Consider the following 26,900-nt stretch of genomic DNA (forward strand, 5'->3'; position numbering starts at 1 on the left):
TTAAAATTATAGCTGACCTTTGAACAACATGAGTGTGAACTCTGTGGGTCCATTTATACCTGGAATTTTTTAATACAAATGTGGTACGGTATTATAAATATATTTCCTCTTATGTTTTTCTTAATAGTTTCTTTTTTCTAGTTCACTTTACTATAAAAATACAATATATGAATACAAAATGTGTGTTACTGGAATGTTTATGTTACTTGTAAGGCCTCTGGTCAGCAGTTGTTAAATTTTTGTCAAAAGTTGTCCATGGATTTTTGATCGTATGAGGAGTCAGTGCCCTTAACCTTCAAGTTGCTCAAGAGTCAGTTGTATTTGTATTGTTTTAGACACTTTATGCTTAATTCTCACTACAACTCTGTTATTATTTATGTTATATAGATGTGGAGACCAAAGTCCAGAAAGATTAAATAGCTCCACAGAGAACTAAATAAAAGAACTAAGGTATGGGTATATTCATCCAACCTCAAAGCCTATTTTCTTTCTATATTCTACTGCCCTCCAAGGAGGAACATTTCCTAACACTTTACTAGGAATATTAACTTGGGAAACTTTAACTTCCTTAAGGTCTAGTTCCCTCATCTATAAGTTGGATATAAGAATAGTAACCATCACATAGGATTGTCATGAAAATTCAATATAAAGCTCTTAGTACAGTTTCTTGGTATATAGAAGTTTCAGTCTATGTTACATGATAATTATGAGTATAATGAAGATTGTGATTGCTAGAGATTAAGCTATTCAGAAGAATTCTGGAGCAAGTAATATGGCGTTTTCAAAGGAAAACTTCATTGGTAACATAGGAAGAGAAGAACAGGGAAGCGTTTCTAAGATGTCAAGCCTGGCTAATGGAGAGGATAAGGATCTCATTATATAAAAGGGAAATGATAAGACAAGTGATTTTTTTTTTTTTTTTTTTGGCAGTCAAAGAAGATTGGCTTTGTTGTTGAAACTAGTGGAATCAGTAAAATAGATCAGAATGAGAACTTCATGTGTGGAAAGGAAAGTAATGGAAACAGAAACCACTGGTATGCACATTAAAGATAGAGAAAGATAGAGATAAAGAAATAGAAAACAAGTTTACAACTCAAAAGGCAAAGACCAAGCATTTGACCTATGGCCTTCAACCTGTTGATTACAAAGCAAAGTGAGCCTCTGGGAGAAAATAATTGATTTCCTTTTTTTTTTTTTTTTAATTTATTTTTTATTGGTGTTCAATTTACTAACATACAGAATAACACCCAGTGCCCGTCACCCATTCACTCCCACCCCCCGCCCTCCTCCCCTTCTACAACCCCTAGTTCGTTTCCCAGAGTTAGCAGTCTTTACGTTCTGTCTCCCTTTCTGATATTTCCCACACATTTCTTCTCCCTTCCCTTATATTCCCTTTCACTATTATTTATATTCCCCAAATGAATGAGAACATATGTTTGTCCTTCTCCGACTGGCTTACTTCACTCAGCATAATACCCTCCAGTTCCATCCACGTTGAAGCAAATGGTGGGTATTTGTCATTTCTAATAGCTGAGTAATATTCCATTGTATACATAAACCACATCTTCTTTATCCATTCATCTTTTGATGGACACCGAGGCTCCTTCCACAGTTTGGCTATCGTGGCCATTGCTGCTATAAACATCGGGGTGCAGGTGTCCCGTCGTTTCATTGCATTTGTATCTTTGGGGTAAATCCCCAACAGTGCAATTGCTGGGTCGTAGGGCAGGTATATTTTTAACTGTTTGAGGAACCTCCACACAGTTTTCCAGAGTGGCTGCACCAGTTCACATTCCCACCAACAGTGTATGAGGGTTCCCTTTTCTCCGCATCCTCTCCAACATTTGTTGTTTCCTGCCTTGTTAATTTTCCCCATTCTCACTGGTGTGAGGTGGTATCTCATTGTAGTTTTGATTTGTATTTCCCTGATGGCAAGTGATGCAGAACATTTTCTCCTGATCATATTTTAGCTCCAACTCTGCTCATCTGAAAGATGTTAAGAAATTTGGCCTCCTGACTTCCTGATCATAGCGCAGAGACCAGTGATGTATAATCTGAAGAAAACTGTACTATTTTGTTCTATCTTATGGTTTTTTAAAAATGGGATTAGAGTAACACTGGCTCATTCCTTTTTGATTTTCTTTTCATTCAGGTGCTTTAGTTTTCAAATAACATGGGGGCAGAAAGTGCTTGGTTGGAGGCTGAGGCAGGTGGCATAGCTTTTTATCTGGAGCTAGTTCCCTTGAATGATGCGTGATTGTGACTCCATCCACCTAACCTCACATGTTGAGGTTAGAGAGCATATTTTATAGAGTAGAACTCACATATTATTAAGCAAATCGATGACTCAACAAATGAACAAAATATGATACAGCATGAGCCCTGGTAAAATGCTACATTTGGCATTATGGTTTTTTTAATCATTAGAGAATCAGATAAGCAGTGGGAAGAGAAAAATATTACCTCAAACTAGTAAATCTCACTAGATAAATGGATACAAGATAATGGGGTTTAGGGAGAAGCTTTGCAGATACAGCCATCCTCTGGTGTGCATCGGGGAAGTGGGTTCCTCTATTACCCAAGTAAATGGTGAAGGAAGGCAAGGAGTATCTATGTATAAACACTGCTGAGTGTTAAGTAAGTTTGCCTTATTCTGAGTGAGTGACATGCAAATATAAAAATACACTGTAGGACATAGCATCTGGAAATACTATGCTGAAACTTGAGAAAACTACTTGCTATATTCAAAAGGATACAAATTTCAATGGCATATGTCTATGAAAGAGAACAATAAATTTACAGGCGACGACAAAACTAAAACAGAAGATGAGGGGATCCCTGGGTGGCTCAGCGGTTTAGAGCCTGCCTTTGGCCCAGGGCACGATCCTGGAGTCCGGGGATCGAGTCCTGCCTCGGGCTCCCAGCATGGAGCTTGCTTCTCCCTCCTCCTGTGTCTCTGCCTCTCTCTCTTTCTCTTTCTCTCTCTGTGTCTATCATAAATAAATAAATAAATAAATCTTAAAAAAAAATAAAACAGAAGATGATACTATAAGGTGTATCCATAGACCTAGAACTGCCTGAGAAAAGGAATGATTGTGCCATTGAAAATCATGAGGGTAGTCATTGGAAATACACATGGTCAGAATTTGGGCTGCAGAAAGTTGAATCAGTAGGGTGGGGCGTAAAATTGAGACACACCTAAATGTAAGGAAATACAACTACTACATAAAAACAGAGAAAATGTATTTTCAAATGGTAATAATTCAGACAGATGAGGACTCTTCTCAAAAATGAAACAAGAAAAGGGGAAAAGGCAAGTGGGAAGGAAACAATAATTTAAGATGTTAAGAAAAGCATTTCCAAAATTTAAGGCATGGGTATTTAGATTGAAAGATTCACCATGTACCAAAGAGATAGATTCAATAGACCAATGGTTAGTAAAGAACATGATAAAAATCTCTCACAAGTATCAGTTTGAAAAGAACATTTTAATATCTTGATCAAACATTATGTGGGCATCAGCATTTGTCTTAGCAATACCCAATATTAGAAGAAAATGAAACTTTACAGGAGTATAGAAAAAATATTGAGGACTAAGAATAGTTCATTAGAAGAAGGGGAAAGAATTTCTAGGATAGGAAGAAGGTCAGAAAATAAGCCCCTCACATTTTTGTTTTCTCATGTGTGGCCATGCCACCTTAAAACCTCCTGTTCTCTACTCTATGGATGGGTAAATAAGAGCATCTTGGAGATCTTGCAGGTCATTTGAATGTGATCATCATCCCTTCTACCCACATTCCACTGTCAAGTACTTGGTCATATAGTCTTAATTCAAGAGAAGTTTATTATTCTAGTGTTCATCTATGTTCAGCTAGATCAGAGGGGATTAGTGAATACCTACCAAATAATGTTACATTTTCTGACCTTTTCCCTTGGAGCTTTGAGGTCAATAAGCACAGGAACTGCCTTCTAAGTTATAGTAGCTGGTGATCCCACCAAATATTTTGCCAGTTATAACAATCTCCAGCAGGCCAGTTTGCCTTTCAATCTCCATTGCCAGCTGGCAATTCAACTTTCTGCAGCCCAAATTCTGACCATGTGTATCTCTTTTCATCAGTTGATGCATAATTTCTAAGCCAATACTGTATGCTTTTGGATTTTTTTCAGTGGCATCTCAATTTTGCTAATAATTTCTAGACTACTTGTGGCTATTCTGCACAAGTATTACCCACACCACTTGCCAGCCAAATCCTATAGTTTAACTCAATGGCATGATGTTCTCTTCATGTGATATAAGGGGTGAGGAGAATCTCCTAGTTGGCACTCTTCCACACAAAGATGCAATGACCCTGGCTTCTTTTCTAGAGCATATCTATGACTTTATGCAGACAGATGAAGAAAACTGAAGATATGGAAAATCACTAAAGATAGCCATTATGACCAGCTTTCTTTTGGCTGCTGCATGGGCAGTAGGGTATAAGAGGTGATATAGGGGAGGAGACTAGGTAGGAGACCTGCAACAATCCAGGTGGGTGAGAGGCAATGGTTGGAGAAGAGAGTCAAAGGTATAGATGAGAAGGACAGAATGTTAGGAAAAAATTTAAGGGACAGCCAAGAAAATTTGTTATGTAATCGAGTAAGGAGTCCAGATTGATTCCAGGGTTTCTGGCATGAGTTAACAAGGACACCATCCATTGGTGAGATAGAGATGACTCTGGTTGAAGCAGATTTATAGGAAAAAATCAGAAGATGAATTTTGAGCATATTGAATTTGAGATGTTCAACAGATATCCCTTTGAGGTTTTCAGTAGCCAGCTGGATAGAGTCTGAAGCTGAAGGGAAGTCTCTTCTCTATCACGTCCATGGCTTTAAATACCATATATAAATAGAGGGATATAAGAGAATAAGGAGTTAGAAAGACCGAGACTAGCAACTGGAGGGAAGTAGTAAAAGACCAAAGTACTCCTACTGGGTGGAAGGAAAGGTATCTGAAGATACCTTGCACTTTTAATTTTAATAATTAGAAAAAACCCCATAAGAACAAGAATATTTCAGAAAAAATTAGAGGTAAATTTTAGAAGAATTAAAACTTATTTTGTATGTTATAAAATCCTAGGGAAGAAAAAAGCAAAGAAAATATAATTTATATGGTGAAAAAATAAAATGAAGCAAAGAGCAAAATACATTAAAATGCTTTAAAAAGGAAATAAAAATCGAGATGAACATTAATATTGAACTTGTAAATGTATCAGTTACCACTTAATTGAAACAGATTAAAATATGAAGATTCAGGAGTTTCTTTTTTTAAACTTTATTCTGCTTATAAAATATTCATTAAGAATAAAGTGACATACAGCAGTTAGGAACAGAAATGAAATGGGAACTATTCAAGCAAAAAGAAAATGTTGACAATATTAATTTTAATAATATTCTAGAATTCAAGAAAAATCATTAAAAGAGAATTATGAGAGGATAAAAGGTAGAATCCATAATTAAGATTAAAAAAAAACCAATGACTTCATTTATCAAATGTAAGTACAGCTACTCATATAAAACAAACATTTCAGAAATCAACACAGAATTATTATGTGGGATTTTGGTCTATCTCTCTCAGTGTATAATGAACCAAATAGAGAAATAAAAAAGCTTTGGAGTATGTCAGTGATACAACTCCAAATGTAATGAGTAGATCGTGTCAAATTATTCTCCTTGTCTTGAAGAAGGCATTGTCTACTAGGCCCAGAAAAGGGAATGCAGCTAATGTTAATCACACCCTTGCTATGTGTCAGCAACTCTGTTGGACTTTTTGTGCTCATTAATGCTTTAAAATTTTTAGCCTTCATCTAACTATGTGAGATTGGTGTTACTGTTCCCATTGATTACAAAAAGCCTCCAAGAACACTAGTCTAAATTATGTAGCTAGTAAGTGACGAACCCAGGTTTGAATCCAGATCTGCTTATTCTAAGGTCTGAGCTTGTTACACTATTTCTTGTGGCATTGACTTTACTCTTCTGCTTGTACATAAGGGAGGCAAATACTTAGGGGCTCAGGAGATAAAGTCCACACCCACCTATCCCGCACCCACCCCGATGTGTCCTGACCAGCAGGGTCACTGTCATCCTTGGGGGGTGGAGAAGGGCTACCCGCTGATACTGCTTAGGTTTCTTGGTAGCAGGTAAGCCCCTCATTCAGTTGCTCAGTCAAGTGTTCTTTACCTAATGCTCATGTATTTCTTTGGTTGTCTCTTGTCCATTTTCTCATTTCTCATGACACAGGCCAGCCGGTCTGGTGTCCGACTCTCTCCTCTAACTGGCCCCAAGATGAGATGACTAAATTCACCTCCATTGCTGAGACAACATATAACCTTTGTTCTTTAATTACTCCTACTTGCTTTCACCACATATTGTGATTCATTTGCTTAAAACCACTGCAATAGTTGCTGCCATAACAAATGCTTTCCTGAGAGTAGATTAATGTTCCCTTTTGTTTCCAGCTTATCTCCAGCCTGTCTGCAGTAATATACTCAACCCAAACAAGCATATTTTTCACTCACAGCCTGCCTTTTATGAGTCCCACTGACAGTTTCTTAATAAATAATGCATTTCTAAATGTTCCTAAGCTTTTCTCCTTATTAATAATTCCAGTAGCTTTCCCATGGCTGAAAGATTTTATTTGGTCACTGGCTAGATTTTATTCTTGCTGGTTTCTCTACATTTTACTTTCTTAGCCTACTCCCTGGACAAGGAGGATATTACAACAGTTCTCCATTCATAGCAGATGTTTAATACTTATGAGTTACTATACACTACACATTCACATCTCTAGCAGAGACCTTTTGGGTTTTGTTTGTGTTTGTAGCTCTGGGTCTTTTGTCATGGGAACAAAAGATAATCCTTAAATTCCATTGAGAGAGACATTAGTGCTGGTTCTCAGGAGACACATATGGCCTCACACTTGCAAAATGCATGCTAAGGTCGAATTACTACATTTAGACATGAGAACTTTATGATTGGTGTTTGTGCAAAACTATATTTTGTCGATAATGATGAGAAATTTTAACTAATGCCAGAACATACCCTTTGTCACCAAAAGAACATCAGCTTGATTAACTCAGAAAAACACCAGTGAATTCAAGCAAAACAAACATATCTACACAATTGCTTTCCCACGATGTATTCTTCTATTCTTTTGTGACACTAATCTGGAACATATTCTCTATTTTACTATGAGAAGCATTTTCTAGATAGCCCATTTTCATGCTCCCTGTTCTGAAATCAGTTGACTATATACTACTACCCAGTGTATGAATTCAGTATGTATTCTCTTATGGAGTCTCTTACCGTTTCATTGTTAGGATTTCCTCCAAGTACATGTGCTGTATGTTTTGGGAATTTGGCTTAGTCATATAGCATTTAATATGATTTAGTATAGGAAGGGCACTCAATATATATATTCTGAGTAATTGATTTGTTTACATCTATTTATGTTTTATCTTTTGTACGTTTTATATCTTTTTTGTGTGTACTTGTCAAGAATTTTCTTCTTTGATGGAAATTCCACAAGCCAGCAATTATGTTTTCAGGTTCTTTTGTACCTATGCTGACAGCCAGATTGTTCTATGTATAGTAGGTGTTAATAAATGATGCTGTACAATAAAAAGAAAGAGGAGAAGTTCCACCATGATATGGTGGTTGTTGAAGTGAATTCTTCCTGGAAAATTAAATAGATCTTCACTGACTACAATACAACATATAATTTGTATCATGAGATTCCTTGTGCTGTTGTAAAACCGGGTTAGCATCTAAGTGGACTGCATGTGCTTAGCTTTTAAAAAGGAAAGAGTGTTGTAGAAAAATAATAATAAAAAAACTCATCTTGCTGTAACTTCAGTAGGAAGACTTGAAAAAGAAATTTCAATAATTCTACTTCTGATAATTTATGGTACGCATAATCTTGCAAAAGCATTTCGTCTTTGGAAGGTAGATGCTACCATTTCCCTACCTAACTGTATCTCTCTCCTCAGTATGCACCACTCAACTTCCAACTCCCAGCACCAGGGTTTCTTTACATGAATACTTTTCCTGCCATGGGAAACCCCAGCTTTGCATCCTTTCAATGGAATAATTCTGAAGTGTGTGTGATCTACTAACTCCTAGACTTACCCTGTTGGCTAAGTCTCCAGCCTCCTGTGGTGGCAGTTGGCTTGAAAATTTACCATTTACTACTTCCCTTCCCTTTAGCATGCTTCTGTTTCTGATTTCAATTCCCCACTCTCATACCAGCATTTCCTTCATTTTCCTAATAAGATACTTAACACTGAATTTTTGAATCTCTGTCTATTTTGGGGAAATTCAAAGTAAGATATGTACATTACTTATTTCAATAGAAATTCCTTCTTGGAAAATACAGAGTTCATTAAGAACTTAATTTTTTTAATTTTTAATTTTATTTATTATTTATTTATTTATTTATTTATTTATTTATTTATTTATTCATTATTTTTAGTTTCTCTTGAGAAATAGGAATAAGCATTCTCAGGAAGAGGGTCTGCTGAATAAGCTCAACCTGTATCCTCATGGAGATATGCTGCCTCATTTGCTGGACTGCTAAAGTCAAATGAAGACTTTGGTAGCTAGCTCTGACTAGGAAAGAAGCACTCATGTTCATAGCCCAGGGATAATTACAGTTTTTACATTTATCCTGGGATACTAAGAGGATAGGTGCAAAGTGAAGTGCTGATCCTGTGAGTATAATGTCACTAAAACAAAACTACAAACCGAAGTAATAAAGCCCAAATCACTTCTAATCCTCTAAATTGCCTTCATTTCCATTTCAGGGTTGATCCAGATACACTGTTTCTAAGGAATAGCTGCAAAAAATGGTCCCTGAAATTGTATTGGGTTGTGAGGTATTGGCTCAGTGAAATAAAGAGATGGCATGAGTACCCTGGAGCTGATTTTCTCTCAGAGATACATGTATCTATCTCATCTATCATCTATCTATCTATCTATCTATCTATCATCTATCTATCTATCTATCTATCTATCATCTATCTATATCTATCTCTCTCTCTATCTTATCTCATATATATGGGATATAAGTAATAATTATATATAATATATATACAATAACATACTTAAAATCACTAGACCCCAGAATATAAAATGTAACAATCCCTGAGATTTATATCTTGAGTAACACATAATAGTTAACTTTGTATTATTAGTGAATTTGAGGAGTATTCATTATGCTATTCAGCAGGTATCTCAAGCCCAAATCCAAAATATACTTGCTGTTTTGTCCTTTCACTAATTTTCCTTTTTATCACTCACCACGTGCCACAGAGGTTTCCTCCCAAATCTCTCTCCAGTCCACTGTTTCTTTTCCATCCCTATTATGTATTTCATCTATTATATAATTCCATCTCTCACGTGGACTATTGTAGCAGCCTTTCAAATTGGCTACTGATCTATAGGGCCGGTTCCTCAAACCCAATCTCTACTTTGTCACTAAAACAATCTTTCTAAAGCACAAATTAAACCATATTGTTCTGCTGAAAGTCATTCAATTGATTCCTTCCATAATAAAGTATAGCTTACTTAATGCAGCATGTAATGCTGCTCATGGTCTGTTGCCAGCTCATCTCTATAGACTTATTTTTCTCTAATTCTTGTCCTGAACTTTCATCTTAGCAGCATAGAACTTATCGTAGTTCTCTGCTTAGGCAGGTAGTTATTTACCTTTACTCTGTGCCTTTGCCTATATTTCTGCTCTGTTGTAATTAACATTGTCATATCTCTTATGCCAACTGAGCACACTCATTCATTAATTGTTAATGCCAGGCATAACTTCCATAGACTTAGAACATACTTACAATGGAAACATGAATTTTAAAACATGGGAATCAGTGCTTGTGAAGGCTTTTCGGGCTTTTTCCCTGAGTCCTTTCCCTTGACAATGTGAGGTGCTCTTATTCCTTCTATAATTCCAAGTTATTACTAACATACTTACTGCATGGTTTTGCAATTGTACATTTGCATCTTTATGTCACACATAAGCTCTGAGCTCTCCAAGGACAGAAATTAATTTATTAATCTTTATAGTATTATTACCTAATTGAACACTACATGTAATTCTTAACAATAAATAATTTCTTAGCAAAAAAATATTTCTTATTTTTATTCACTGGCTAACCTTAAGTCTGATATTCTATGTTATGGAAGTAATGAAGAAAGAAGGTAGAATTTTAAAAATGAGAGGAAAAGATAAATTAGAAGAGAATGAAAAGGAATGCAGACAGGAGGGATTTAATTTTCTCATCATTCTACTTGCTCTATGGTCAAGTCACAACACTGTGTTATCACATTATTGACCTTACATCATATAAACAAGGAGGGAGATGGTGCGTGGGCCCATCCACTCTGCTCTCCTGAACACTTGGAAACAATGGGGGAATCTAGAAGAAAAGCAAGAGAAGGACCAATTAATTCACTCACCTCCCAGTCAGCTGCTTCACTTGTTCCCTTGACTGGGACTTCTACGCTCTATCCCTTGTAACTTGGAAGAACAATGCAACTTCCCTTTCAGAAGGTGACCTCTTGGACCTTGAGAAGGTTAATTTAGTTGAAACTGAGAGTTTGATGGGCTTCCTGAAAATTGTATCCTCCCTTTACTGCCTACCCAGAAACAAAGGGTCTTGTATTTAACTTCTTATAGGTAATTGACCAGAAAGGAAGAATTTAGTTTTTTTCTGGAAGCATTTGTGTTAGATAAAATTGAAACATCTTATTAAAATACATTGACCTGGGATCCCTGGGTGGCGCAGGGGTTTGGTGCCTGCCTTTGGCCCTGGGCGCGATCCTGGAGACCCGGGGTGGAATCCCACATCGGGCTCCCGGTGCATGGAGCCTGCTTTTCCCTCTGCCTGTGTTTCTGCCTCTCTCTCTTTCTCTCTCTGTGACTATCATAAATAAATAAACATTTTAAAAAAATTTAAAAAAAATAAAATAAAATACATTGACCTTTGGTAGCTAGAGGCTGGAGTGCTAAAAATATTATTGATATAATGAATCACATTCCATAACGGGACTGGGGCAGTTAAAATATTGAGAGAAATGCCAACTGTTTGAATTGAGAATTTGTGGGCTTTTTCTTCTTCCTCTCAAAAGGTTTTATTGTTCTCTGGAAACAAACTGGCCCCAAGCCCAGAGCCTGCTAACTATCTTTTCAAACTGACACCATGCTAGAAATTTATCATTTTTTTTGTTGTTGTTCAGGCAAGGAACTACATAATGCTAAGAGTTATGGGTGCAAAATGCTCTTCAGGAAGGATTGTATTCTTGTAGTAGACTAGGAATAAAGATAGTTTAAAGGAGTTTAGGGTTAGTTCTCTATTTTGCCATTGCATGCCATGACTCTTTACATTCTTGCAACATAACCCAGCATGTATGATATTATCTCCTTCTCTCTCTGCCTCAAAATTAGAAAGAGGGATCAGAAAATCTGTGCAGCAGTCAGAGATCATATTTTGTTCAATAGATTGATTCATATGACACCAAAATGCTGATGCTGACTCATAAAAAACTAGGGTGAGGATGGAGACGCCTGGGTGGCTCAATGGTTGAGTATCTTCTTTCAGCTCAGAGTATGATCCCAGGATTTGGGATCGAGTCCTGCATCAGGCTCCCTAAGAGAGCCTGCTTCTCCCTCTGCCTATGTCTCTGCCTCTCTCTCTGTCTCTCATGAATAAATAAATAAATCTTAAACAAACAAACTAGGGTGTTGGCCAGGATTAGAGAAATAGCAGGTCTATAGCAGATCTTCTCTATATTGCATCCCTGTCCAACTGCTCTTGAACTACCTCCCAGAGACAGCAGATGAGTCTTTAGAGAGGTCCAGATATTAAAACTCTTCTTCCTTTAACATAGCTATGTACTGGCTCCCTAAAGCTCTTACGCTTAACTGTATTCTTTTAAGCCAAGCAGAACAATTTGAATCTGTCTTCCTCATGGTAGTCTTTTGCACACTGCAGAAGTTACTTTATCTCTCCTTTCATGTTCTCTTTTGGAAAATGCAGATTAATACTAGGATGGTAACTACCACTATTTATAGTAGTAGTAGGCGGTTAAAGCTATTGCTAAATGAGATGAGGCATACAAAGTGTCTAATACAGTGTCTGGCACAGGTTAGCATTCAGTAAATGTTGTCTATTTGTACTATTATTTGGAGACAACACCATGGTCTAATTGGATCTTCTATTTAGCATAAATATTCCTACACCCTAATCTCTGGATAGATTCCATGGAGTGTAAGAATTCCCATTAACACAGCAACTAGAACTGAACATGCCATCTTGGTTGGGGCTGAATGACAATACAGGGTGGATTGTTTCTGGGAATGCCCTGCTAGGTGTTATGATTTTAGCAAACTGCTTCCACCAACTTTACCTTTTCCAGAAGCCACTAAACTTTATGAAGTTCTCTGTGCTTGAAACTCCTAAACCTTCTTCATATGAACTTCACATGATCCAGATTCTAATTTGTGTCTCTGGTTTGTCTTATAACTTAAGAACCAATTTTGGCATTTATTCCTAATAAAATTTATATTGTTTGATTTCTTTTTGACCTGTTGTAAACAGATTCTGTACTTCAAAAAGCTATTTATCATTGATAGTATTAAAAAAAAAAAGATAAGCATGCTACTTATTTCAAGCATGTATTTTAAGTGATTTTCAATGTAAAAAAATCTAAAGTAAAAGGATTTGGATTGCTCTCATATGGTACCATGAATAACTGTCCAGTCGTTCCTGTGTTGACATCAGGATCTGTTCAACTATCCAGAGATCTAGTGCTTCATTATTGGCAATATTCATGCTAAAGCGATATGAAGTGTAACAAATAAACCTAAATTTTGCAACTTTAGTCAATCAGTACTGGGAGCTGAGGAAGAAGTAGGAATCTAAATCAAATTACTGCGGTGTTTTAAAAGGGGCCCGATACTGCATATCAGGGTTCAGACCTTTCTGAGTAAGGTGATTGGCCCAACATTAGAAGTTGAGAACACTCAGTTGTTGGTAACAATTTGTTTTAGGCATTTTAATTTCTACCGTAGGGAAGTTTGCTGTATCTTTACTTCTACTTTATATTATCTTTTAGCAAATGAATGTCTATTGGCACTTTAGTCTCAAGGCTGTCAATTCAGCACTTAAAATGATTTGCCTTTTTCTTTTCTTTTAAGAAAAATATCTCTGGAACAAAGGAAGCAATCAATTTCACATCAGTGAAAGAGCTAAGGTTTCACCTTCTAGTTGGATTATTTCTGCACATCATTTCTGAAAAGGTAATTGGAAAATTGTGCACTTAGGTGGTTAAAGACTTGTTCAACCAAAAAGTAATATTTAATACTCTGTCTGCTAGGCAACACATTTGCTAGAAATTCAGAGAAAATCTGTCATTGACCATAGGGATTTAGAAGAAATGGCTTCTGAAGGAACTAGAAGAGAAAAGAAGTCGAGTCTAGGTCATGGATCTTCTTACTGGGTGTGTGGTATCTTCTATAACAAAATTTCTTCAATTTCTATAATAGAAATGAAAGCATTGTGGTTTTAAGAGTAAAATTGCTTTTTCACTCTGATCTTTTCCTGTTACAAGCAATCAAATAGTATAGAGATATTATACTTATTTCTACACTCACATAGCTTCTCCTCTTGAATGGTATACTTTGTAATATTTTACTTCAGCAAAGTAGTCATAGTTTAAAAATCTCTTTAAAAAAAACTAATGAATTAAGTTAATTTGCAAAACATTTTTTTTATCATCTAATGTGTCCCCATTCCTGGTATAAATGTAATAAGATATGAAAGAAGTATAACATGATGATAGATTCTCAAGATAGAAAATTCTTGTCACTGAGATATTGGGTGGACTATGTTTTAGCCCAGTAACCAGTGGCACCCATAAATTTAGTAAACCCAGCAATTCTTGACATTCCACTGCTAGAATTTACTCCCCTCAGAAGCATTAGTGAAATATATTTTTGTTGAGTAGATGGAAGGAGAAATAGAAGAGCCATTTTGCCTACCATGCCCCTCAGCACAGTCCATAACTAAAACATATCTCTTGATATGTTGACATATCTCTTCTCGCCAGTTGTTCCCTCTCTCAAGCCACCAGCCTTTAGTCACATCTTTTCTCTTTCCCCTTAAAATAATCACCAGTGGATTTTACCCCACTATCAACAATGGATAGATCATCTAGATGGAGAATCAGTAAGAAACCATCAGCTTTGAACAACACTATAGAACAAATGAACCTAGTAGACATATATAGAGCATTCTATCTGACAAAGAATATACATTCTTCTAAAGTAAACATGGAACATCTTATAGAATAGACAATATGTTAGTCCACAATACAAGCCTTAGAAAACCCAGGAAGATTAAAATTATATCAGGTTTCTTCTCTGACCGCAATGATATTAAACAAAAGTGAATAATGAAGAAAACTGGAAAACTCATAAATACATTGAAACTAAACAGTACTCTCCTAAACAACCACTGAACAAGAAGAAATTAAAAATAAAATTTAAAAAGTATACTGAGATTAAATATAAATGGAAACACAATATACCAAAAGATAGGATGCAGCAAAAGCAGTTTTAAGAGGGAAGTTTGCAGAATAAATGTCTATGTTAAGAAAGAAGAAAGATCTCAAACAACCTAACTCTATGCCTTAAGGAACTAGAAAAAGAAAAACTGAACCCAAAGTTAACAGAGGAAAGAACTAATAAAGAATATAACAGAAATAAATGAAGTACAGAAAAAAATACACTAATATTTAGAAGTCTGACCATAGTTATCAATAAAGGAAGAGAAAGAATTTATCATAAATGAGTAGAGTTTATTTCATATTAAGGGTAAAAAAAATCTTGTCAATGGATGGTGGTGCCATGAGAGAGCAGAAGTGATGTTCAAGAGCCCAGAGGCAAATGTGATAGGTTGTGAGGTGTAGAAAATGCTAGTAATTTTGGAAGATTTAGGAGCATCTTGTCTGATTTTTAGCTTTTCAGACACAGCTAGTGGAAAGTGCATACTTCCAAGAAGGTCCATATTTAGTAATTTAGTTCATACACTGTTATCAAGTTGGAAAGGAAGGAATGGCCATGGACTTCAGCAACTGCCAATACCATGCCCAAAAGGCCAGGTGGGACAAGCCATATCTCACTCATCTAAGTTCGGAGTAATACAGATGAGGTGACCCACCTAGCACCACAGTGAACACAGCAAAAACCTGAGGTAGAGGCCAGGATCATGCAATAACTCTCCAACCTCTGAGTTGTAAATGTTTCCCCTTATCCGGAATGACCCTACTTTTAGAAAGGGGAGAAGGGGTTGCCTGGATGGCTTAGTCAGTTAAGCATCTGCCTTCAGCTCAGGTCTGATCTCAGGATCCTGGGATTGAGCCCTTCATCAGGCTCTCTGCTTAGCAGGGAGTCTGGTTCTCCCTCTTCCTCTGCCCCTCTCTGTACTCTCTCTTGCTCTCTCAAATAAATATTTTTTTCACTCATTTTCTCTCCTTTCCCTTTATTCCCTTTCACTAATTTTTATATTCCCCAAATGAACGAGACCATATGTTTGTCCATTTCCTATTGACTTATTTCACTCAGCATAATACCCTTCAGTTTCATCCACGTTGAAGCAGATGGTGGGTATAATGAGTGAAAATATCAGTGAGGGTGACAAAACATGAGAGACACCTAACTCTGGGAAATGAACAAGTGGTAGTGGAAAGGGAAGTGGGCAGGGGGTTGGGGTGACTGGGTGATGGGCACTGAGGGGGGGCACTTGGCAGGATGAGCACTGGGCATTATGCTAAATGTTGGCAAATTGAACTCCAATAAAAAAATTAAAAATAAATAAATAAATATTAAAAAAAAAAAAGGCAGAGGGAGGGGGAGAAGGATGAAAAGTCTTACGTGTAGGAGGGAAATCCCCAAAGGCCAAATAAGAACAAACTGTTACATAAAAGAGATAGATGAGCTTCAACATAGAAATGAAAAATCACATTTTTGGAAATCTGATTAATACTTTATAAATTTTGATCTCACCGAAAAGGTAATAGTTAAGATTAAAATGAATTGTGAAAAGGAAATGTTATGGGAGTTAGAAGAAAACACATGCTATGACAAGGGGAATAGAAGGAGAGATAAAACATAAGGGTGATTGTGAGCTTGCCTTGTCTGTCAACTGGAACTACACAAACTGAAGACACCAGACAAGGCAGGAAGTCTGAGAAGAACCAATCAGAAGTCAGCACAAAGAAAGCAGTGAGGTGAGGGGAAGGGAGACAGGTGAATGACGCAGTAAAGATCTCTTGAAGTTTTGAGTTTTTTCTCCTTTGTTCTCCAAACATGGGTTGACATCCAATAGGTAAAGAAGAAGATCTTCAAAGCAACTAGACCATGCTTGCTAGAAAAGGATGCCCTTACATGAAAATGCCTGAGTAGTCATTGTCTTTTCTCATCTCTCCAGATGTGGGTTCTTTTCTAAAAGTAATTACCCTTAATTGAAGTAGAACCTTCTTGTTTCACAGATTCCTCAGTGAGAACAGTTGCAAAATCATTAAGGCTGACAAATTTCCTTTAGGCTAAGTAGCTTGCAAAAGATTAAAAGGTTTTCTTTACTTACAGTTTTGCATCATTGTGTAAAATTATAAGTAATTTACATGTTAGAAAAGTTCACCAAAGTTGAGCTTGGTCAAAAGTAGTAACCTGAGCAAGCAGTGGAAAAAGTACATGCTTGGAGTCAAACTGGAGGTTGGAATTTTGCCTGTCAGCAATTGTCATATAGTCATGAAAGATTGAAATTAAATAAGAAACATGACTTACTGTATAAGTTCTGATTGTATAAGGTTTTGTTTTGTTTTGTTTTTTGTTCACATTTCATCATAGTAATTTCTCTGGCTTCTAAAAGAATGTCTCTTTGAACTGAATTTCTTCATTTTTTTTCTTCTAAACTTGCATGGATTTACATTGCTTTTCATGCATAATTTACTCTTCAAATGTGACTGGTTTGGCTGGAACAATTATAACTGAATGGCTCTCTAACCACAATGGCCACTGTTATTTCACTAATTCCAGCATCTGGTCTTTGGAATCAGCATCTCTTTAAAATCATTCAAGAGGGACTATTCCCCAAAGGTTCTAATTCCACATCACGGAGTTTGAAGACTGTGTGGATCTGTATGCCTGCCTTCCTTTTTGGTAATTACCCTATTTTGTCTGCTCCTAACATGGTTAAAGAAGGCCTTATTCCTCACTTCAAACAAAGGACCAATTCATTTATTTTAGCCATGCCATGATTGGTTTGGTTCAATGCTTGTTGGGAACAGTTAATCAATAACTGAGTGACTCAACAAATATTTATTAAACAGTCTTGCATGCAGCAGTCTGAAGCAAAACACAGCATCTGTCCTCAAGGATGGAGGGTCCAAGACCTGACATGTACTTATTGGAGGAGGAGACCCTGAAATACTGACTCTTAAAATACCTTTGGAATGTGGGTGTGCAGAATGTGCAATTATAGACTGGGTCACTGACATGAATAAAAAGTGAACTGAGGGGCATCTGGGTGTCTCAGTGGTTGAGTGTCTGCCTTTATCTCAGGTTGTGATTCTGGGGTCCTGGGACTGAATCCTGCATCAGGCTTCCCACAGGGATCCTGCTTCTCCCTCTGCTTATGTCTCTGCCTCTCTCTGTGTCTCTCATGAATAAATAAATAAAATCTAAAAAAAAAAGTGAAATGAGCCTAATGGAGGTTGAGACCCACAGAGAGTCAGCCATCCAAAGCATTCTCTGTTTAATTTGATGAAGATTATGTGTAATTTTGTGCCCCCTACCAGATTAACTTTCACGGTTATGTAGACTTTGTATTATTTTTATGTTGCTACTTAAGCAAATTGCCATAAACTTGGTGATTTAAATGAACACCATTTATTCTCTTATAATTTTGGAGATCAGGAGTCCAAAATTAGTTATTTTGAGCTAAAATCAGTGGGTCAACCGTTGTGTTCCCTTTGGAGGCTCTAGGGGAGAATTGGTTTCTTTAACTTTTCCAGCTTCTAGAGCTGCACTCCTGGTCCAACTTGGTACATGGCCCCTTCCTCCATCTATAGAGTGAGTGGCATAGCGTCTTGCTTCAGTGGTTATATTTCCTTTTTCATTGGTGTCAAATCTCCCTCTTCCTTATAAGGAGACTTGTGGTTGCATTTGTGGCCTGGATAATCCAAAAAAATCTCATCTGAACATATTTCACTTACTCACATCTGCAAAGTCACTTTTGTTGTGTAAGGTGACATTCATAGGTTCAAGGAATTAGAGTATTTGGTGGGGAGGGATGTCTTTGGGAACCATTGTGCAGCCTATCACAGACTTCTGTTGAAGTGACTTCATATTCTAGGAGAAAATATTAACAGGAGAAAATTATCAGTTCCTCTGTTGAAAAGATGGGCAAGAATGGGAAAAATATACCCAGAACTGGGAGTAGAGAAATGACTAATTCAGAATGGATTATTGAATATGTGTTTGGCCTCATGTTTGTCTTACAGACACTATTTGTTGCTTCTGAGATTCTACTATGTTGGGCCCACCTTTGAGTGTCAGTGGGGATACTCTGAGGCATGGACTCAGACTCAATAGGTTATTCAAGGACCCACACCTTCCTCCTGATATGTCAGCAGGAGCCACCTACTTTGAAGTGAAGAAGGACCCCCAACAACTTCACACTGCCATGATCAGTGCCTGGCATCTTGCTCTTCTTCTGGCAGAACACCTTGTCTATACATCCAACAACTGGGATAATCTTAACATCAAAGAGATTTCTATTCAAACAGACATTCACTCTGCCTCCTGGCCACATAGGTAGATGTGGTTATTCTAAGCCAACCCTTTTGTCATGCTGCCAGCCAAATTCATCCTTGAAGCACAGCACAGCTCAATATTTCTTAAGCACAGTATATCCATTTTTATTCATTCAAAGCCACTGACCACTCTCATTTCTTCACACGTGGCATAGTAAGTAGTCCAGGATACCTAGACTTGCACATGCTAACCCTGTGATTTCATGCTGTTCACTGTTCTCCCATTCCCAGGACTCTCAAAAGGTATAAGCTTTCATTTTTCTTTTAAGCTCTTCAAATACAAATGTTCTGACATCGTATTTATATGTCTTCTTAGCCATTGATGTCATCTTAAAATACCAACCTGAATATCACTCACCATTAATGGCTCTTCAAATGAGTGCCATTGTGGGGAGAAATGTGAACTAAAACACTTAGGTTTTGCTTAATTAGGACATAAGTACTATTTATGTTCTGATAATATACTGTTGGGGGACATTTGATAAATCATTTCTCAACTTTGGATTTCATACTTACTATATAGGTGATGCTCAGGGTGAAGAAGGTGATGATTGCAAAGGCATTCTGAAAGGCAATATTAGTACAGGGCATTATTATTTTTTTAATCACAGTCAATTTAGTTATAGAAATCATATGAAAACACTTTTAAGTTTAACTAAAATAACTTCTGAGTATTTATCAATAAATAAAATTTTGTAGTAGAGAAGGATCACAGGTGTTATCTGGTCAGTATCCCAGAGAAATAGGTTCCATAAAGGCAAAGACCAGTTAATGGCAAAGCTAGAGAGTCCAGAATTTTTTTTAGTTTTTAGTTAAAAGAATTAGCTATTCAACCATTTTATAGTACTTCTAATAAATAATGAAAAGTGTGGCTAGATTCCTTATCTTTGATTTCTCCACTTAGATTAATAATGCTTTATGCTTTCTGAGTTCATTAATTAAACATATTTTTTCTGTTTTATGTTATACTTTAATATATTATTAAGGTTTTGCAATTTATTTTCACAGCCAGGTTACTTTGTTGTTTACCTTTGTAAATTGCCTTTTTTTTTTTTTTTTTTTTTAGAGTATTGGCTTCATAATAAGATGTTTTTGTTTTGCTTTGGAAAGGTCAGGTTTCTTTGTTCTCTTTTATTACAATCATTTTGGATGAGAATATTCCAAATATAGACTACATTAGTTTTCATTATTTAGAAAAGATGAACCGAACTCTAATTTTTCTCAGGTGATTGGTTATATATCTAGAGAACCCCAAATAATTTACAAATATTCAAATCAATAAAATAGTCGTTACTGAGTACATGTTTTTGTTTTTGTTTTAACTGCCTTTTGGGATGCCTGGGTGGCTCAGTGGTTGAGCATCTGCCTTTGGCTAAGATTGTGATCCCAGAGTCCTGAGATTGAGTCCTGCATCAGGCTCCCCACAGGGAGCCTACCTCTTCCTCTACCTATGTCTCTGCCTCTCACTCTGTCTCTCATGAGTAAGTAAATAAAATCTTAAAAAAATAAAATAAAAAACAAGCTGCCTTTCTACAAGTCAGAAAACAAAAATTGAAAAAAAGATTACATTTAGGGAAATGAAAACAGCAACAAAAGTTTTGCGAAGGACACTGGCAGAGCACTATTTCTTTGGTCATTGTTGCAAAGGTCTGAGTCCCCTTTCTTCCCACAATGTGATGAACAGATAAAGTGACAGGGCTGGGCGAATAAGGCAGATCTACCTGACTGCAATGCAGCAAGTACCTTTCCATACCTCAACCTCAGTAATCTCTTCTGAAGTCTGGTAGAGTTAATTGTTCATTTTCAGTACTGACTGGGATTCCATTGCATGAACATCTAACAGTTTTTCCATTCTCCTGTTGATAGACAGCTGGGCTATTTTGCTTTTCTGTCTCTTGGGTTAATATTTAGGATTGAAATTGTGGGATCACATATAAAAATATCACATCCAGATTTGAAGCCACCTCATTCCCTGCATGATTGTAGCCTAGGATGAGCGATATGTTTTAGGTCTCTGAGGCTGCACCTCCTTGACAAGTCATGAAATCATGGATCACACATCCTAAAATGTTGTTCATAGAGGTAGTTAATTAATTAAGGGTAATACTCCCATCCATTTGTATATCTGCATAGCTAGGAATTCCTATTTACCTTTCTTAAAGACTATAAAATTGAAACTATATTTGTAGTGAGCTTTGAAAAATTGCACTGCCAGGGAAGAGCTAAGTTGTATTATTATGCAGGAGACATATTTGGACTGGTGTATAAATTGTGATAATCCCAGAGTCTTTGAAAGTACCGAGGGGAATGGATAGATCTATTTTTTAATCGGTTTAGACAGCTGTCTACACAGCTGCATCCTGGCTATTCGTCTTCACCCAGTCACATGGTCCAGGACATCTGTCTGTGCTACTTCCCACCCCTGAGAAAACTAATGAGGTCGTCAGGCACACATTCTAGCCAGATCTGGAGAGGCTCAGTGAATACTGGGATGACTGTTGGTCTGGTATTTTTATTACATTGTAGGCACATGTTTTGTAAAATATCTCATTATTTTCATAGTGGCAATTCCAGGCGCTATAACATAGGATACCTCTTTTGTTTGGAGTGAACACAGCATTTGTTTTAATCTCAAATGCTGGCTATCGCAACTTAAAAGACCACATCTTTTTATTTTATTTTATTTTATTTTATTTTATTTTATTTTATTTTATTTATTTTATTTTTTATTTTATTTATTTATTTTATTTTATTTTTAATTTTATTTTACTATTTTATTTTATTTTACTTTTTTATTTTTATTTTTATTTTTATTTTTATTTTTATTTTTATTTTTTATTTTACAAAGAGAGCCATTGGATCTCCCTATTCTGGAAAGTGCCCCCTCTGAGAATTGGTATGCATCTGCCCAAGGAAGAGACAGGAGATGCTTCCTCAAATTTGCAATCCCGGAAAAGGAGACATGTCCATCACCACCCTGGCACCAAAATTCTGGTCCTTAGAAACTGATAAATATTTGCTTCCTTTGTTCTTCTCCCCTGCAAAAGTTCTCTCTCAACCCTATTTACCTCCACTGCTGGCCTTTATTCCTTACATCCACCTGCTCTGTTTTCATGCCCAGTTGACATGTCATCTCCAATGTTAAGCCTTATTCACTTTTCAAGTATATTCTCATTCTCTTTCTGAGTTTCCACCAGATTTTATTTTCACCTTTATTGGTATTTGTGTTCTCTTGTCCACCTTTCTTACTAGTGAAGGCAGCCAAGATAATACCTTATTTATCTTTGTGTCTGACTTATTACAGTGCCAGTGGTTAACAATATCCCAATACTTGTCCTGATACTCATTCCATATTTCTGGCTGATTTATAGGATAATCTACTAAAATCATTAAGTGTGTCCTTTGTATGAAAGTATATATACTATAATTGTTGGGATATTCTTAGATAGACTAGCACACTAAATATTGCCATCTGCAAGATAATTTATATCATTATTGCAAAATAATGCAACTGAATGTAAACTATTCCATTACCCTAGATATGAATTGAAGAATAAGGGCAGGAGACGGACCGAACTGGTAAAACCCCAAAGAATATGATTACAGAAAAGTATGTTCCCGGAAACAAGTTGTGAACAAAGTAGTGTCTAATAAACAAGATGTTTTTGAAGGGCTTCCTTCAGGTTTCTCTATTCATCTTTGGGTTTCTTTGGACATATTCATTCTGATGGATGTTTTGATTTTGCATAGGTTCCTTGGAATGGAGATGGTCTAGAAAATTAGATAAGAATATGCGCTTCATGATTATAAAAATAGCGGTCACCTTTGGAGCAGAGTGATGTTGCCGTGGGCTCCACTACAGGATGAACTCGAAGCAGGCTGAAGGAAGTACGGTAGAGAAAGGAAGGCTTTCCTCCTTGGTGGGTTCAAAAGAGGTCTGAGGCCTATTTTCTGAGGAGATGGGGAGATAGTTAAACATCTTCCATCTGTTAAAGATAAGATTACCACCCCTATCACCCCCAAAACACAGGGATGAAATGTGAATGTGGAGACAGGCAGCGGGCTAAGGAAGAAGTGCAGAAGGAAGCTTTCTGCAGATGGAACTGTGCACAGTGGACTCCAGGAAAGGTATCCATGGACACCCAGTTTGTTTCTTTTTCCTTCTCTGATCCTTAAGTCCTTAGAAAGTTTTGCTAAATTTCCAGAATGGTGTTTGCTGTTCCAGGTGGAATGAAGGGAGGAGCCACGGTTGAACTGAGGTAGAAAAAGGAAAGCCAAAGCAACGTCGAGCAAGGGTCAAGTGCGGACTGACAAGGCAGGCAGAGTAGAGACCAGAGGCCAATCATCACCATGAATGGTTAGTATACTTGGTCAGACTCCTTATTAGAAAGTAGAGATAGAGCTGCCTGCGACGAATCAGTATCAGGGACTGAATGGTGGTTAACTAGATGTTAAAGGAAAGATGATTTCCTGCAGGCTGGAGAAATTGGGGACATTTTATCTTTATAGCCAGAGGAAATAGGCAAAACTCTGGGAATACCAGCCATCCACTCTTCTTCTCTTAAATGGCCAGGCCATAAGCTAGAAAATCTGAGACCTACCAGGGAGGAACTAATATAATAATATGATGGGCTGACTTGAAGAAGGCAGGTGTCTTCCCTGTGTAGAACACCATGAGACTGACATTTAAATAGACTGGAGAATGGAGAGAAGTGGGAGCCTGGGTGTAATTTCCTTTCTGATCAGCCTAGGAGTACACTGGTGAACAGCCCGCTGATGAAGATGCCTTTGCCCTTTGTACTACTGAAACACAATGTGGGGGAAAAAGCCTTGAAATACTTAGGCAATATGTAATAAGATCATTTTCTTCCTGACTCCCCTGTTTTACATGTTCATTTTTTAAAATAGTTTGGCTAAAGCAGTTGGGATTGCTCGTTGGGTGGGAAAATCTCTGAGAACAGACTTTCGCCTAGCTCCGACTATGGCAGTGATAGCTCATGTGTGACCTTTGGCGGGGGATTGTGGGCCTTCCAGCACAGGCCCTGGCTATGTCTGGTAGGCACAGATGCTCTCCACTGAAAATGTTCAGATGGGCCAAAGTGAGAGGCTCCTGGCTCTACACATGTTAGCAGGATGAAGGTGGAAAAATAAATGTAATTGCATCCATGTCATCCAAACTAAATGACATTTTGAAACTCTGCATATGGGTTTTGTTTCCCTTTTTTTATGGTTATGGTTTTCAGAAGCATCTGTGAGCACTTGTGGATGTTCAAAGCAGGGTGCCATGGTGCACTTTAGTAAATGTCTTATCTTAGGTTAGAGCACTTACTTTGGAGTCCGACTGCTAGTGTTTACATCTTGGTTTTGAGTACTATTTCTGCTAATAAACATGCTGCTGCTGACAAAGTGCCATACTTCTGAACTCCACGCATGTAAAATAAAGTAGAAATATATTTTTAAAAACAAACCCTGCTGCTCACCTACACTTTAAGATCTTAAGATATCTTCCTGCCTGGCAGGACAAGGTCTAACCTCAAATCACGGAGTCAGAGTCCTGCGAACTCTGATCTCTGGTCTCTGACCTCTCTAATGGAATTTCTCCCTCCTCCTTCACACCTACCCTCACAGAGCTCCTGTCCATCCAGCCATCTTCACTCCATATGTCTGTCACCATCATACCACCTTGTTTTCTGCCTCCTAGATTTCTCTTCCAGTACTCTCTATGACTAAAACAAGTTTTCCCTTCCTTTAGCCTTGGCCAACTGGATGACACTAGGTCCTTTGTGGGGAGTCACCCCTTATCTCTACATTTAAACTCTGTCTTCATATTTTATTTGTTTCTTAATTCCCAAATAGAAACAACCCCTTCTCCTTTGAGTTCCTCTTGACTCAGTGTTTTTTCGTGTTCCCAACCTGTAATGTAGAACTCAGCACATATAAAATGCTTAATGCCATTGTTGAATTGTTGGGTCAATGAATAGGGAGTGAGAAGTCACAGGACTGTATATTAATGATGCTAGAATAACCCATACTGTTCACCAGTTGAACACCATCCTTATACCCTAATCTTGAAACCCTCTATAGCATCTCCATCAAGATTAACAAGCTAAGACTATCAAGAACTCACCTTTTTAGAAAACCTGCATTCAGTCATCATCATTATAGTCGAGACTGCTTCTTTTCCAAGCTAGTTTCTTTGACACTTTCTCCTCCAACCTCAGCATATCGCTCTGGACTTCGAGGTACATGGAAATGTTTTCTTCTACGTGAGCTATAAACACAACAAAATTATTCTCACCACCCAAGATGGTAGTAAACAAGTCAGGCCTGAAGTCAGCACACCAATAGTGGGTGGGGTTGAAGGCTTTGGAGATTTTGTTCCTGGTTTAGAGCTTAAAGTTTTGAATATTATTCTTCCAGGAAAGGAGAAAGGGTTGTAAATGAATAGGTGACAGGTGGAAGAATAACATTTTCATAAAAACAAAATAGGAATTATGAGTAAATGTTACTGTTACCATTTAAAAATGTTCAAATATATATTAATTTAAATTTAAATTTTCTTTAATTAAATTCTTGGTGCATTTCTGTAGAACTCTAGAGCTCAGATATCAAAGCTTAAAATCTAGTTATCTGCACAATTTCACCAAACTGAACTCTCTGGCACTCCAAAGTAGACCATAGAGAATGTAAAGACCTCTGTCAGTTGACAAGTCCATTTTCTAGGATTTGTAGCAAATCCTTGTTAAAACTAAGGCAACATTTTCACAAAGCCAAAAAGAAAAGTAAGTCACATCCATTCCAAAGCAGTCACTCAGGATATTTGCCTCATGAATTAAAAAAACATATTTTGATGGACATATATGAACCACTCAATGAACCCTTTGCACATTATATGGACACAGCCTTAGAAAAAGCTACATGTGTGAGTTAAGGGAAATATTATTCTTGTAGGAATAATTCATCATATCATGATAACATTGTTAAGATTCTTGACAAAAAGTCTAGCTAAACCAGGGAAACAAATGATGCATGAAACATGGGTGAATTCTCCAGAGGTCTGACGCATTTAGAACTATGACCTGTGTGACCCACATCATATTGAACATCCACTGGGGCAATGAGTATTATTTCTGGTGCCCAGAAATGAAAAATACAAATTCATCTCTCAAAATCCCCAGAACAGTCATGTGAATAAAGCAGGATGCTTCCATCACCAAAGTTCGGTTTCCTGTTAAGTATATTCATTAAAAATCCTGGCTTTGTTTTAAATTGTATTCACTCTTAGAAAATTATGGAGTGACATGCTTCCATTCAGATGAGTTTGCTTTTACTTGGTGAGAATAGATGTTTTTGTTTTTGTTTTTGTTTTCTTGCCCTTCCTTCCTTCCTTTCTTTTTTTAAATTTGTGAGCTTGGCTGAATGTGCACAGCAATTTATTTTGGTCAGGACCATTTGCCTGTCATTCTATTTCCTTGAAGTGAATGGTGCTGAGAATTCAGGCAACAGATTTCAAGGTGTGGCCAGATTCTACAACTTGACCTTCAGAGGCCTAATATATGCTATGCACATACTTTATTTTAAGTAGTTTACTTCAGAAATGGGGAATTAATCCAACCACAGCTCATTTCATTGATGCCCATTCACACAATGGTTGTAGGGAACAAAGATTTTTTTGAAATTTATTTTACTTTTAAAGAGTGATACCTAGCTTTGACGAAATACTAAATTCGAAGTCATAAACATGTAGTAGTTAGGTGTCAGTGGTCCACAGTCATCTTTTGGGGTGAAAGTAACTGAGAGGAGAAAAGGGCATTCATTCATTCTCTAAAGGTAGATGCTCCATACACAGTGAAAATCACATAAATGGCTGATGTAAATCTTCATTTCGTGGGTTGGAAAAGACTTATGAAATAGGGTTTGATGGAAGAAACTCTGTGCTGAGTGCCATCTCATTGTGCTCATCTCAGGTACCATGTGGAGTTGGA

General features: G+C 37.0%; 1 protein-coding gene across 1 annotated transcript in view; it reads left to right on the forward strand.

The window, feature by feature from the left end:
- Positions 1-26,900, forward strand: part of LOC144315680 (uncharacterized) — a 471,692-nt gene that overhangs the window by 372,852 nt on the left and 71,940 nt on the right. The window lies entirely within an intron of this gene.

Source organism: Canis aureus, chromosome 6, assembly GCF_053574225.1.
Source record: "Canis aureus isolate CA01 chromosome 6, VMU_Caureus_v.1.0, whole genome shotgun sequence".
Taxonomy (NCBI): domain Eukaryota; kingdom Metazoa; phylum Chordata; class Mammalia; order Carnivora; family Canidae; genus Canis; species Canis aureus.